Below are 16,809 nucleotides of genomic sequence, written 5' to 3'. Positions count from 1 at the left end.
ACTTTTGAGAAACTCACAAATGATGGCTGATGGTGTTCGTTTCATGCCCACGGGCCGTTGATGTACTGCAAGCCTGGGCGCACCAATCAGCTGCAATAGCGGAAATTTCATTCTAGTAATAGATCTACAATTTGTTTTTGCAGATTCAATTTTTGTGCATCTATGATGAAATGGAAAAATATTGTGAGTTCAACCTTAATATAGACACATTTCACGTGTTTTCAGCTATCGGCATAGACCAAATATCCCTACAATCTTAGAGAAGCTTGCATCTTTTACACTCTGAATTATAGTCAATGGAATTAATTGTCGAAAGCTATTGCTGTGGCCAAAAAGCAGGGGTAAGCATCTAAAAAAAATAGGAAAACGTCTGGAGACAAATCAAGAAGGTAAGAGGCAGAGATTTTGTAAGCAAAAATAAAACCTGAAGTCTTCATATATGGGTGAGTAGAGAAGAAATTGTCTTTAAGGAGTGATTCTACGATAATTTTCATTTTGTTTGCGCAGTCGTCATCCACGAATAATGCTGCAGCATTTCTGGAATGGTTACCCTTTTATTCAGGTGGCCATTGGAGGACTCCACATATATCACCTATTGAAATAGAGTATTCCAATACATGTCTGCCGAACTACCACTATCTGCTTCATTGGCACCAGGAGACAGGTAAGGCATGACTATCTGCTAGGTGCATGTCAATAGGACCATGGACTAACTCTATCAGTATAATCCACAAGTATCAGCTGCACAACCTTACAACCAAGGTCCACACATAATGCGTGGCACTGGAAGCAATCTTGCTGACAGGCTGCCCTTGATCTACCATAGCTTAGTATTGGTAAGGGAAATAAGTAAACAAACCAAAAGTTGCAAAAATCAAAACACTGTGGAGGGTCTACTTCCTCTCATTTAAAAAAGGGCTATAATCCCACTATGAAGTATAGACAGGCATATTTCTCACTAATTATCTGAAGCCAATAAGGCAGAAAATCTGGATCCCATCCACTATCAAGAAGAGTTCAGAAGTCCTAAAGAAGTCACAATCGAGAAATATTGACTAATGCTATTAAAGTCTGGGGCCTGACTTGGGCAAGATATGTAGAACCAGTCCACTCCCAGAGGTTACAAAGGGAACAAGCTGGAGGTTATGGTCAGTAGAAGGCATTAACAATATTGAATCTGTATTTACGCAGAGAGAGGCCCTTTTACATGAGCTTCCTTAGATTTGGAGAGGTATCATCTAACGCCGAAGCTGGCGCTCCTCTGAACTATGTAGGGCTAAAACGATGCTGGGGTGGACACCATTCATATTGTAGAGACTTGCACTCAGCTTCTCAAGTCTATACATATTTGAGAGCAAGCAGAAAGTATTTTGCTGGATATATTATGGAGGCAGAAACCGGTCCTCACAAGCTTGTTTCCGGTCCAGGGAAGACATGGCTTGGCAGTTTGGGCTGGACTGTTCCCATGAGGCACAGGGTCAGACTGATTTGCATATAGCCATGTCTGAACTGGGGTGGCAGAGTGGTCTAAAGAACGGTGATGGATTAAACCCAGATCTTTTGACTGGGTGTGAGTGTTTGATTGATTCAGATGCTCCGTCCATCACCACCCCTTTTTGTACCGCTTTTGGCCGCCATAAGTGTGGCAGGGTATGCTCAGACGTGAGTCCGTTGCTCACTTTGCCACTGGATTCAAGCAAGCCGGGCTGAAGACGGCTGGAATGCCAGAAACCGGTCCTCGGAAGCTTGTTTCCAGTCCAGGGAAGACATGGCTTGGCAGTTCGGGCTGGACTGTTCCCATGAGGCACAGGGTCAGACTGATTTGCATATAGCCATATCTGAACTGGGGTGGCAGAGTGGGCTAAAGAATGGTGATGGATTAAACCCAGATCTTTTGACTGGGTGTGAGTGTTTGATTGATTCAGATGCTCCGTCCATCACCACCCCTTTTTGTACCGTGTTCATAGTTTGGGCTGGAGTAGGAAGAAACTCTAACTGAGAATGAAGATCTCAAATTTTGGGAGCATTAGACCTGAGGGTCTTCTCCCAAACATTTTACCTTCACCCCTCCTATGTTTCTGAATTCATTTTTGTTGGCCTTAGGACTCTTGCACTTTAGCACTGCTAACCAGTGCTAAAGTGCTTGTGCTTACTCGATAAAACAAGGTGAACTTGCCCTACGCCTGATTTTCGTAGTAATTGATGTGTAAGTCTCTGGTAGAGTGGTATTCCTTGTGCCCAGAGCTGGCACTTAGTAAGCAACCCACTTAAGTAGCCCCGTAAAAAACGTTCCAGGACTGCCAATACAAACTGTTGGCAATTTAAAAATAGCAATTTGACTTAGCAAAATATCCCCCTTGTCAAGTCTTACAATTCCTTTTTATCACAAATAAGTCACCCCTAAAGTAGACCCTAGAGAGTTTATAGGGCATGGTGTGTTGTAAGTAAAAGTTGGACATGCACTTTTAAGGTTTACATGTCCTGGTAGTGAAAAGCTCAAAAATATGTTTTTACTGCTGTGAGGCCTACTTCCCCAGTAGGATAACATTTTGATACATTATTACATTTAACAAGTGATAACGTTTGAAAAGTTATGCTTGGTTTCTGAGGAACTGTAAGTTAAAGTCCAACTTGATGGTGAATTTGTATTTTAGGTCACTATACTGAAAATGTCCCTTTTAGAAAGTTAACACGTTCCTGCACTAGCCATTTGGTGCCTGCAGCCTGTCCCTGTGTCACACGGCTGGGGGGTAGTTGCAATCGGCTTTTGTATATTCCTCCCAGACAACTAAGGGGCCTATTAGGATCACGGACGGACCTGCGTCCGTCCGCGACCCCGAGGTGGAGGGAACGTCCACAGGGGCTGCGGCGTTCCCTCCAGTGCAATTAGGATGTGACCGCCACCCTGGCGGTTACATCCTCAATATTTAACATTGCGGCGGGTGCTGCTTGAAGCAGCACCCGCCGCAAGGTTAAAGATGCATACTTCGCATTGCATGCACAAAGCAGCAGGCACCGCGCGGTGCCTGCCGCTTTGTGCATGCAAATGCAGAGGGGTACCATAGGTACCCCCCATGTGCACCCCCCACCCCCTGTCACCCTGGGGGCCCGCAACGGGTCCCCAAAGAAAACACTGCATGCCTTTCCACGGCGGAGAAGCCGCCGCGGAAAGGCATTTGTTCTGCTCCATACTAATATGACGCCGCCTCCATATTAGAGCTTTTCCGCCGCGGTCGTAAGGCGACCGCGGCAGAAAAGCGGTGGACGGTCTTCCTGACCCCCCAGCCATCCTAATCTGGCGGGGGGTCTTTGAAGGCTCGGCAGCGGTTTTTCTGCATGCTCCGGGCCGGCGGGCACTTCCGAAAAACCGCAATCCTAATCACTCCATAAGAGAATACCTCCATACTGACCTATATAATTTCAACATTGGCCACAAGCTCAATCATTAGACATCTCACCATAAAAACAATCTTGTCACATGTATTTACTTCATAAATTATAATTTTATTATGTATTAAAAAAATAAAAATACATTTTTTTTATATCTTTTCTTTTTTTGCTCATAAGGTCAAAAAAACATACATATGTCTACAAATTCATATTAGTTAAATCAATATGCACATTTAAGACACAAATCACAAAGTGGTACATAACCCCACAAACAACCATCATACCTACATTCTCACCTATCAACCTATTCACTCATACTATCATACATACTTGCAACACAAAAAGTAACAATAAAATACAAAGCATGTATGGGATCCTATATGACTTTGAGTTCAAAACATAGACATTCAAGAGTTAAAGTGGACCCCTTCCAGACACTTGGAAATCCTACCAGAGACACGGAAAAGAAGAAAATCTGTCGAGAAGAATAATGTAACTCTCGAATATCTATGTTTTTAACCTAAAGTCATATAGGAAAAGTTGGAGGCAGCCAAAGAGGAGGTTGCTCCAAGGCTGGCTCGGGAAGAGAAAAGGGCTCACAAGAGAGAACCTTGGCAAAAAAGAAGACTGAGAGGGTCTTGGCTAAAAATAAATTACTACTGGCTGAACATGGAGGAGCTGGACCACAACGCAAGGCAATCCTCAGAGTACTGCAACAATAGTTGCCACAATACCACATCGTCCACTGGCAACAAGATGGACCACATCCCCAAAGACCTGGTGCCTAATATTTTTGTGGGGGTGACATAGATAAATGGTTTGAGACATATGAGGTTATCCTTAAGCCTTTGTGCACTTTACCACTGCTGTAAACTGCTAAAGTGCTGTTGCTCACTCCCTAATACATGGGAAAATTAGCTCACACCTGATTGGCATATTTAATGTACTTATTAGCCCCTAGTAAAGTGGTATTCCTATATACCCAGGCCTAGCAAATTAAACGCTACTAGTGGGCCTGCAGCACTTATTGTGCCGCCCCCACTTAAGTGGTCCCAGCCGTTGCAGCTTGTTGGGAGTTTTAAGTTGCCAATCCGGCTTAGCAAAATACCCTGCATGCCAAAACTTAAACTCAATTTTTATAACATATCAATCACCCCTAAATTAGGCCCTAGACAGCCCACAGGGCAGGGTGTTTTGTAAGTTTTACATGCCCTGGTAACAAAAATCTCACAAATGTATTTTTCACTGTTGTGAGGGATACCTTTCCCAAAGAATAACAGTGAGTTACATTATTACTGTTTAATAAGTGATGACTTTTGATTAGGAGCAGGTAGGAATGTTTATTGTCGGAGGAATTGTAATTTGAAATCCTCTTTAATGATAAAGTCAGTTTTGAAGTAACAATCCTGTAAATGGTACTTTTAGAACATTTTCAAGTTCCTCTCTTAACTATTTGGTACCTGTAGCCTGTCCCTTGGTCAAATGACTGGCTGTAGTTGGCCATTGGCTTTTGTAAATTCCTCCCAGATAGCCATTTAAAAGAGGGACAAGGTGTGCCTGGATGGACCATCAGAGGCAGAAAGGAGAACCAAGCTGTGCAGAGCCTTACTTGCTCTTCAAAAGACAATTCCCTCCTTTCACACTAGCCTATTGTTCCTGCAGACCGACTGAGACCAGGGCAGGGAGGCAGGAAATTCCAAACACTTCTGAAAGAGGGAAACCTCCAGAAACGTTTCTCATTTTAAAGGACAGACACCTTCCTGAACAAAAACAATCCCCTGAGGCATTTTTCTCTTTCTATATATGCTGCAAATTCCAGCCCACATAGAAAGAGGAAAAAAGGAGAAGAAATAAACATATGTCTCCTCATTTCCTCATTACGCCTCCTCTGAGGATGCGTAGCATTTTGATGCATTCCCCGACCTACCAGTAATGGTAAATCTCGAAATAAGCCAATATCCATTGGTGTTGCATGGCAACACCCTTACACCACCCGTGGAATGTCTCCCTGGGGCAGAGTAACAAAACACAGCACTTTGTGATGCGTTGTGTTACTCTAGATTCATCAAGCCACCCAAGGCCATGCATGGGGGCCTTGAGTGTCTTGATAAATCATACTTATGAGTTGCGCCTCTCTTGCGCCCTTTTGCATGGTGCAAGGGCAATGCAACTCATTGGTAAATATGGTCCTTAATCTATGCGACAGCGGTTGCAATTGGCAAACATATAACGAGGTTTGCTAATTTGTTTTCACTTACATAATGTGATTAGGGAAGAAGGTATCCCAAGAGAGAATAGGCCACCTCTGAGGTATTCCTGTATGGTGGTTCTTCAGTTCTTTTCAAGGCAACATACACCTGAGGGAAATATGACAATATTTAGAAAGCAAATCGAAGAGAGATATACTGCAAACGACAACACTGTCAATACAAAATGTATATTAATAATCCTCTGTTTAAATAAACTGCAGCAGTGGAAAATATAACCTCAGGGTATTCTGTCAATACAGGGCTAAACCAGTGGCAACTTGAGCCCTTTAAATGAATCGAAAAGGGTTTGGGGCTCAACCTATTCTGAACAAATTTCACAGGTTCTCTTTGTGCACATGATTCTACGGACGTATGTTAGGACCAAGAGAAGGCAGAAGTTGAGAAATAGTAGAAAAGCCTGGGCAGAGTGAACATATGTAATAGGATTTAAATGAGAGGCTTACCACAATCCAAAAGTTTGCCTATATTAATAATGCAAAAAAATGGAGTTCCTTAACCCCTTCGCTGTGGGGTGTTTTCCCCCCGCTGTGCGATGGGAGGGGGGCCACGCGCAGCGCCGCTGTGCTTGTGACGAGCTCGGCTTGTCATGAGGCACAGTGCAGCTGCACTCATGACGAGCTCCGTTCGTCACAACCACACCTGTTTTTCGAACGTTCAGCACAGCGGGGTAATTATCCCCGCGTGCAACGTTCCAACGGCCGTGACAAGCTCAGCTCGTCATGAGTGCAGCTACACTGTGCCTCATGAAGAGCTGAGCTCGTCATGAGCATAGATGAGGTTAAGAAAGAAGGACATCTCATAATGTAGGAAATTCACATTGAAAACGTCCTTTCAGGAGCATAGAAACAAGTATTTTGCTAATTTTCTCTCACAGGCAATCACTGAGTCAACTAATGTCACAGTACACATAGGCATGGTAAACGTGACCACCTAGACAAAATGCAAACAAAAATAAAGAGGCAAGGTTTTCTGTAGGCATAATATAACAGCCTAAGAATGTGAGATTGCTTGCTTCCCCACTGAACAGCAGCTTCAGTATTGGTTCTGATAAAGACTCTGAGCCTGTGGAGTCTCCATGAATACACAAGGTTGCTGGATTTTCAAGCTGTGATGGCCTGGTTTATTGGATGTGGTATGATTGTTGCAACTATATACACTATAACAGAGACTAACAGTGTCTATACAATCTCAATAACAAGGAAATGTCCAACAAAGAATTGCTAGAAGACTAAAACTGTATTTCTAATGCTGAAAAAGCGAATAAATTACGAAATCGCACAGAAAAGGCTTCCGATTTGTGTACTTTAGTCAATGCATAGATGAACGGGTATCATGGATTCGTTACCCTACAATAATTATTCTCTAAAGGGCATATTCTCAAGGACTTATTGGTGAGTTAACAGCACTTTATCGCAGCCAAAGTGGCGATAAATGTATCATCCCATTCACAAGCTGGTGTTGACAGCCCACATCATCAGTTTACCCGCGATAACAGCAGCAAAAAACATCCCCACAGACGACCCCGGCAACTATCGCTAATGAGATGCAGAGTAGGCGTTCCTGTGCCAAAAGACACAACACCACTCCGCAACATTTTCAATGACCAGCCAGATAGGCAAAAAGACCACGACACATGCGATAAGGTTCATTAGCAGCAGGAAACTAACACCTGCTCTGACCTGGTGCAAAGTCGGAGGACAGCCTGCACCACAAAAGGGAGCCCAACCCAGAGCCACACCTGAAGAACAACAGATGCCATGGAGCCACTGAACATGCAGGCCGGACACCCAAGAGGGCCACAACACCCACCACCACCACCCCCAAGACCTCCCCACCCCCCATGGACCTACACTGAGGCAGTGCAGACAAAGACAGCGACCCTCAGAAAATGCACCAGCCTCACATACCCAACACCAGGGAATGTCATTGCCCACTACATGCTCAAAGGGACAACGCTCCCCCGCATCCTGACCACCATTGTCCACAGGCTGACGGTACCAACACAGCGGACAACCAACAACCCACCTCAGACAAAGCTGCTGGCCGTGCTGCACGTGTCGGCCTCTGGTACCCTCCAACCAACAACCACCTGAGACGGAGGAGTCACACAGCCAGGCCAATCCAAGTCCCTCACAATGGTCTTGGATGACACCATCAGCTTGGTACTCCACTATCTATACTTCCCACACACTGCACAGGAACAGCCAGAGAGCAAGCAAGGCGTCTATGCCACAGCTGGCTTCCTGCACATGTCAAGGAGCAATTGACTGCACACATGTCCTACTAGTGGCCCCTGGCAACACTGCACACAATAAGTGCAACAGAAAGCGCACAAATCTCACCAATGTCCAGGCAAAATTGGACCAGAGGGGATTCTCCGCCAAAGTCGTTGCCAATCACCCAGGCAGTGTGCATGATTCCTACACTTTTCAACAGTCCATCATCAACCTGCACTACCAGGAGGGCACCTAAGGAAATGCACTGCTCGTTGGCCAATACCAAATGAACACACCACACACCTCAACTCCACAATCTTAACTCACAACACAGGAAAAGCACATGTCACAAGCTCACAAACAACATGCACACCCACCAGACAAGACCGCACAACTTACTGTGGAAACTTGGGCCAGCCATGTACCTTAGCCATCAACGACATGGCACCTCAGCCAGACACTAGAAGAATATGGGAAGAGGCGGGTACCAGGCATGTGTGAAGGAGGCAAGTGACCGATGAATGAGAATGTACACAATGCCAAGTGTGGTGTGGATGTGATGGTCAGACTGTAGTATGCAGACCACACACATATCCATGTCAAAACACACCGCTGATATTTGGAGTGAAGTGGACAGTCCACGCAACCATGTCACACCAGCCAGTGGGAAAGAGCATGGAAATGTAGCTTGCTATGTCTCCATGTAAGCGGAGTGGGCTGGCCTGGCGTAGACAAGGCCAGCGTAGGGGTGTGAATAAAAGGCAGGTAGCTCTGGGCGTGGTCCTCTTCCAGAATGCCCAATGTCTCTGCCAGGGTGGCACCTCTCACCCCTCCAGGAGGACAAAGCTGTCGCCATGAGCGTAGTTGCCCGTGATCCGGTGTGCCTGCTGCAGCCCCCGAACCAGTGTTGCCCGCCCCTGCACACTTAGTACTCACTGCTCACCTGCCAACACCGGCGTGTGTCAAATAGGGCCCACCACATGCCGGTGCAAGCTCCAAGCCTGAGGCACGCGAACCTGGCAACCTGCTACGGCCTCCGCGAGCAAGGCCCGCAGTACTCCTTTCTTGTTGGTATACTCTATCGGCAGACACAACGGACAAGTAGGTCACACATTTGGAACTGAGTCTTGATTACACCATAGCAGAGCACATCAATTATGGCTGGATTTATGTCACTATACTCCCGTCGATGTGGTGACGCCAAGTCTGTGCATAGCATCACAACCACACATGCATGTGAGCCCACGCAGACTACTGCCGTCGGCCTACGCTGTGTTCGAGTAGGTCACACAATTGGAACTGAGCACCTATTTTTTAAAGGCAGAGTACATGTCATTGCACGCAAGGAGAGGCGTAAGAGGATGGCGTGTTGCATTTGGGAGGACAAAAAGGATGATCGTTACGGAGGTGAAAGAACACTACCAACAACTGCCCTTGTGTCACTAACTCTGTGCATCGGGAGTCTATGACACGTGGCTGTGGGCCACTGCTGACTGCTGCTTCCGGCCTACACTGCGGTCCAGTAGGTCACAGAGTCTTGATTTAGCAATAGCGGAGTTGATTTCAGTGTACCGGCATCATCGCAGACTGCATGCCCTCTCAACCTTGGTGCCACTAATTCTGTTCCCCGGCATTCATGGACACTCTCTGGTCAAACATTGGTGGTGTGTGAGTCTATGGACTAGGAGGTAGTTTTCATCCTCATGTAGCTGATACCAAATTGGTGGTGGCAACAAGGCTGTAGCGCTCCACTCCTCCATTTGCTGCTTCTGGATAGCTTCTGCCCTCTGCATCATGCCCTGGAGGACACCTTCCATTGTCCCCTGCAACCCTCCGCCACATTCACCTTCGACATCGATGAGGACCCGCTCAGTCTGCGTGGCCCTACCTCAGTGGACTGTAAGTCACCGTCCCATGGCGGTGTGCCTGTGCCGGCCGCTGTGCATTCGGGGCCACCAAATCTGTGCAGCTCAAGTCAGGGACCCTGTTTGATTCAATATTTGATGGCCTCTGAGACGATGGCCTTGGGGTCGTTAATGCCATGTGTCTGTGGCCCTGCACTGTCCTCTGCCTCCGGCCTCAACTGCGGTCCACCAGGGCTCACACATACGATCGAATTCTGATCGGCCCGAACGTGGCATCACCACAGGAGGCACATGCCACCATCACTAGGACCACCTCCAACAACCATCCACCAGAGTCGAAACAGTGGTACTGGCAGACTAACAGAGTTGCTCACACCTGTCGTGGATGCCATCATCTGCCTGATACCCTGCTCAGCACTCCAGGTGGCACTGACTCAGTGCACGCAACCCATGGACCGTTACTGATTGAGTTTTGAGCTGTGAAGAGGTTGCGCAGCAATGTCACCTCAGGCATTGTGGACGGGGACATTGATGAGGAAGATGATGCAGGTCTAACACACCCCAGTGCATCTGCTTGAGGAATATCCCAAATGGACACAATGTTACTCATTTTTATCACATGAGCGTGCTCAGCTCTAGTGCCCCAACCTCAGTGCACTGCAACTCACGGACACTTCTGTTTAAATGGTAAGTGGCCTCTGAACTTGCTCCGGCTACCTCCATGTTGCTCAGAAGTTGACTCTGTTATTCAGGTGTTTTCTGTTTCCTTTGCACTAGTGTCCACTGTTCAGGTTGTTGCCAGCAGTACACAGACAAAATATTGAGTTTTAAATTTCGATATACAATTATATCGAAGTTTAAATATCGATGGGACAAAATATAGAAGGTAAGTAATATCGGCAGTCATAATATCGATATTAGTATGATATCAGTAATATCGAAGTTTTAAATATCGATGTCAATAATATCGAAATAAATAATTTCGATGTTACTAATATCAATTTTTAAATAAATTTAGTGTATATTATATTGTATTTATTATGTTTTATTATTTATTTGTAATGTAATTTAATTAAATATTGTCTTTTAGTACTGTAGCGGGTTGTGGGTTTATAGGGGAATAGGGTGGGAAGTAATTTAATTATGTTAAATTAATTATTAATTAGTAGGAATTATTAATTAATTAATTGAGAAATAATTTTTAAATAATTTTAATTAATTGATTAATTGATAAATATGTTCTGTAGCGGGTTATGGGTTTATAGGGGAATAGGGTGGGAAGTAATTTAATAATAATTAATTAATATATGTTTGTAAATATTTTAATTAATAATTAATTGGTAATTAATTTATATTAATTAGTTAATTAATTAATTTAATTTTGTACATATTTTTAATTATTAATTAGTTGGTAATTAATTTATATTAATTAGTTAATTACATTAATTAGAGTAATTTTTTTATATATAATTTTTTGTTATTCTTAATTAATTAATTGGGAAAAATAATATTAATTATTAAATTAAATTATTTACAGCTAATGTGCTAATATATTTACTTTATTGTTATTGTTAATTAATAATTAATTGGTAATTAAATAATATTAATTAATTTTGGGTAAAGGAGTATTTTTAGGGTTCAGGGTCAGTTTTCAGTTCTTGGGTAAAGGGGTATTTTTAGGGTTCAGGGTCAGTTTTCAGTTTTTGGGTAAAGGGGTATTTTTAGGGTTCAGTGTCAGTTTTCAGTTTTTGGGTAAAGGGGTATTTTTAGGGTTCAGGGTCAGTTTTCAGTTCTTGGGTAAAGGGGTATTTTTAGGGTTCAGGGTCAGTTTTCAGTTTTTGGGTAAAGGGGTATTTTTAGGGTTCAGGGTCAGTTTTCAGTTTTTGGGTAAAGGGGTATTTTTAGTGTTCAGGGTCAGTTTTCAGTTTTTGGGTAAAGGGGTATTTTTAGGGTTCAGGGTCAGTTTGGGGTTTTTGGGGTACAGGGATATTTTTAGGGTTCAGGGTCAGTTTTGGGTTTTTGGGGTACAGGGATATTTTTAGGGTTCAGGGTCAGTTTTGGGTTTTGGGGTACAGGCGTACCAGGTAAAAATAAAATAAATTTACATTAAATCAATTAAATGAAATTAAAAAAAAGAAAATTACATTAAATTATTAAGTGTTTTATTTATTTTAAATGTATATGTATTAGTTTTAATTTTGTTTTAATATTTTTATTTAATATTTGTAAAAGTATATGTATTTTAAAATTATTTTTACATTATTATTAATACATTTAAAAAAACGATATTTTTAATTTCGATATTTTTGTACTACGATATTATTTTTTCGATATTTTTGTACTTACCTTTATGAAGATATGACTCCGATATTTTTGATTTCGATATTTTTGTGCCGATATTTTTGTATTTCGATATTCTGTCTGTCGATATTATGTCAGACATTCGTTGCCAGCACCAAGCACTATGTGCGGGCTGGCTTACACTCACCCCACACACATCCAGCACAGGCGTCACTGTACATGTGGCCCTGCCAATGAAGGGGTCGGGCGCACTTGCCCGTAGCCAGGTCAACATAATATCTGCGTTTTTCCCTGTGTTCTTGTTGTATGCATGAGGGCCCTGGGCCCTACGACATTACATTGTGCTGTGTACAGCGGACGCAGACATGTCACCGCAGGCAGCGGGTTAGAGCTTGGACATGTAGCTTTGTCGTCATCCACTCAATACGTAAGGGGAGTGGACAGAGCCTAGGTGGGTGTGTGACTGCTATTTGCATACCCCTGGGCATGGTTCTGTACTGGGAATGTGCATCTGCATGTGTCTCTATGACAGTGTGGGTCTCCTTTGTTGGGTGTAGGTGGTCCCTGAAGGATATTAGACACCCACGTATGTGATCAAGTACGCCTTCCATGGGTTCGGACCCCACCCGCTCCTGTTCGGCCACCTCCTTTTGGCTTTCTGACACTTGGCATTAGGGTGCAATGTTTGGGCCGGTGAAGTGTTGTGAGTCAGCCGTGCTTGCAGTGCAGCTTGTTGTGTGGTCTGTTGCAGGGTCTCTGTTCTTCTCTAAGTAGCTTGAATGCCCTGGTCCTGGTGGTGGGTTTCATGCGATGTCCATGGGCTGTTGTAGGGCGTTGGTGTCAAAGGTGTGGTGGTCTTCTCCAGCATCACTGATGTGTGGTCTTCTCTGCTCTGCTGGAGGTGTTGTGTATCCCTCTGCAATGTGAAGGGGAGATGCATGCTGACATAGTGTTGACATGTATGTTGGCGCATTGTTCTTGTTAACATGAGACTTTAAGCCAATGTACATTGTGACTGTTTTGGAAGGTGCAGGATTTAGATGTGGGACTGTGTACATTTGGACTACATGACGGATGTGAGGTTCTACGCGTAGATTTCCATTTCACAGTTTCCACATCTGTCAGATGTAGTTGGCCTGTTTCTGCGCATGTGCGGAGCCAGTTATGTCCTCTGTTCTGCAGTGTCAGGGTTGCGCATTGTACCACATTGTCGTCAATGCGGGTGTGCTGCTCTTGCTATGTGTGTGTGCTGGAGTGTGCCACGGGGATCAGGGTCATTGTGGTAGTGCAGTGTGCTACACATCGTTGTGTATGTGTGCCATTGTGCCCATCTCCCCTCATCTTCCCAGTGCCTGGTCGCTAATCACCCTGTTGATGTTGTGTCAGGTCCTTCGGAGCTGTGCCCGCATTCCTGACTCCTTGCACCGTCTCCACACTGTTGACTGTGCTTCCGTTTCCTCCAGTTCCTCCTGTGGTGCAGGACTCCCAACTCTTGTCGCCATTGCTGCCTTCCTGTTGGCAGCGACTTTGTGCCTGGTTTAGATTTTCACTTCATGTCAGTGCCTCTTGGCCTCCTCCATTGGCCTCCTCGACACTCCGACTGCATTCCCTGTGGTCTAATTGTGGGTCAGTTGATGGTAGTGTTCTGTCACCTCCGTGACGCTGATCTGGTTTTGCTGCCGACTGCACTCCGTCTTCCTCTCCCTCTTCTCCGTGGCCTTCCCCGACCCCGTTGTTCCTTGCTGCTGGTGTGTGGGGGTTGTGGGGTTCACGCAGGCCTCTGCGGTCTGTCAGAGTGCATCCATGTTGCTATGCACTTTGGATTGTTTCTGGTGTGTTATTTTTGTAGCTTTTATAGTGCATTTTCCCAACAAACGTGTGGGATTTGCAGGTCTGTCGCTGGTTTTCGCTAATTTTTGTACCGCGATTGGCCTCATCTCAAGATTTTTTGCATTCTTGTTTAATTTGTTAGAACATTCTGCCCTCTAGTGGCAGAATGTTCTAATAGCCTTATAGCCCTTCGTAGCAGGGCTATACCGGCTATTAAAGTCCAGCTGTCTCGTTAAAGTCCCTCGCCTTCGGCTCGGGCCTTTAACGATTCAGCGGGCCTTTACTAGCTAGTATAGCCCGCTACGGCGGGCTATAAGGCTATAGTAATGGTCAGAAAAAGAGAGGTAAAGGAAGAGGACTAAGGTTGAATAGGTGAGCTGAAGTAAAGAGAGATGAAGTAAACAGAGAAATATGAAATAGAAATGTTTTAATGTAATTCACACCAACTGCATGAGAGTGAGAAGCCTACATTTGGGCAAGCCAGGCATGAACTCCTGGGCCCTCATTCGAGTAGTCCAGTAAACTGCAGCCTGTGTACAAGCATCTGTTTGTTCTCGAGTCACAATCACACTATTGCCAGGTGTGTTAAAGCCTGACCCTGGAGAAGAAATTGGAAATCCTCTTAATTTAATGGGTAGAAAATGTCTAGGTCCTATGCATTTTGTTACATAAAGCACCAAAGCTGCATGTTATTCACTAATCGAGTAGGTAAAACTCATAATAGGAGTTATTTATCAGCCCCAATAAAAACTGCACCCCGAGAAATCAGCATTCATCGAGAATTATAGATAACATAGCCCCCCATCGGGTGCACATGGAGGGCATACATGTATTTTTTGCATGCCTCGCTGTTAAACTAAATGATTCTTTTTTTTCTGCTCATCATTATTATGAATGTAATTTTGAGTGCCCCAGTCCCTTTACCAGGGAACTCCTTTTAATATGGGCGGGGTCAATTGCCCCCCATGTTTCCCATGCCTCTAAACGCCTCGGCCAAATCCCCTTTAATCTCCACCCTGATAGTGACACATATTATCTGATGTTGAAATGGCAGCCCACCTGGGGATTATTTATTAAGGCTTTGCACAGGATCTAACATGGCACAAAGTTGCACGAAGCATAACGTCAATTTACCCACCAACATAAAAATATAGGGCTGCGGAGAAAATCTGCAAATATAATAAAGGTTGCACCCTTTGCGAGGATGTGATACAGTTTACACCCTTTGTTATGTGTCAGCAGGCCTATCCTGCCAGAACAGGGAGATACAGTACAGTATTTACTTGACCTGTAGATTTTGTACGTGATTACGAAAATCTGCATGTTACTTCCCCAAATGTTGCCAATCCAAATGCACGTGTTCAGTACAATGTAAAGAAAAATGTCGAACCTAGGCCAGTCGTATTTTACCAGAGGGGATAATTAGCTTCAACTCTTAGTCAGGCATTAGTTGCACAAATTAACAGTGAATTAAAGTAGCCTCACAAGATGACAGTTGTTCCTAAATAACAACACATTTTTTATTTTTTTTAATCAACTACATGCAAACCTCATAGATGTTAATCGTAAACCATTAAAGAGCATAATCAGAAACAATGTTTGGACCGAAAAGTAAGTAAACATTGAAACATAAAATATGAAAATATAAAAACGAGAAAACCTACAGGGATATTTAATTGCCGCGAGGTTTGTATACTGAGCAGGCCATAATCGGCCCCACAGTCCTTACTGAACATGAACGAAATAAAGGCTAACAATTGTGTTGAAGAAAAGCATTGTGGAGAAACTGGCGCTGAAGCAAGGACATTCATGGAGCTTAACGTTGGCACTTTCTTGAGTTATTTAAACTAATTAAGGTATGAAACAATACACCAATTCTCTGTTAGAGTAAACAGCCTGCCAGAGTAATGATGAAGCTAAATGGTGTGACACAAAGAACCCATTGTAAAACTGAAGAAAAGGGAGGTGGTCGGGTCCACTGCAATCCCTATTTTATTGTTTTTAGAGAAAAGCAGAAATGAATGGTACTGTATGCAGTTTACCAGGAATCTGGCGGTAGAGGCCTGAGATATTCTTAAATGTGTAGCATGTTAACAGAATCTTGAACTTGGAGGTGTCATTGTGTTATGTGACTACAACATGGTATTGTCCAGTTGCTTCTTTTGGGGACTCTTTTCCTGAGTCAGTTCAGTGCCATATCCGGTTATCAACGCCAAGATGAAAATATAATGCAGTGGGAAGGTTTTGTGAAACACGAAGGTTTTTCACTAGTTGACATTTTGGCCCATATTTACTACAATGTAGAACAGTAACCTATGTTGCCGAGCTGCCGTGACACACACATAAGCACTCACGCAGGCACACACACCCACACCAACACACCCACACACACACACACACACACACATACACGTGTTACCATCCTTGTGGGGACTATGTGTGAATACCAGCCTTGTGGGGACTAACCTTTCCCAATGTTTTTATAACACACTAATAATAGAAAAATGTTAAGAAAAAATTCATGATACAGGATCCTGCTTCAAATCTGCAAATATATTGTTATTTAATCGTGCGCACAGCACCATCCTTGTGGGGACTTGAACACGTGCTACCATCCTTGTGGGGACCTAGTCCGTAACACTATTTGTGATTGAATACAGTCAAAGGCACATGGCTAAATGTTTTTTTTTTATCAACAAAATACCAAACAACATTATAATCTATTCATATATGAACTGATGCTTATATACTAGGGGTATGCATTAAGGACAGATTATGTTAATGTGCCAGAAAATGTAATATCATGCTTAAAGAAAGACACTTAAAGCTGAATTTAACCAATGTATTAGTGCTTAAAATCTTAGGAGATTAGGGAACTAACACATAAAGAAATTAACATATGGAATCAAGGAATATGGGCAAGTGGAACCCAGAGCT

This window comes from Lissotriton vulgaris, chromosome 6 (assembly GCF_964263255.1).
Source record: "Lissotriton vulgaris chromosome 6, aLisVul1.2, whole genome shotgun sequence".
NCBI lineage: Eukaryota > Metazoa > Chordata > Amphibia > Caudata > Salamandridae > Lissotriton > Lissotriton vulgaris.
Note: the sequence above shows the minus strand (reverse complement) of the source record.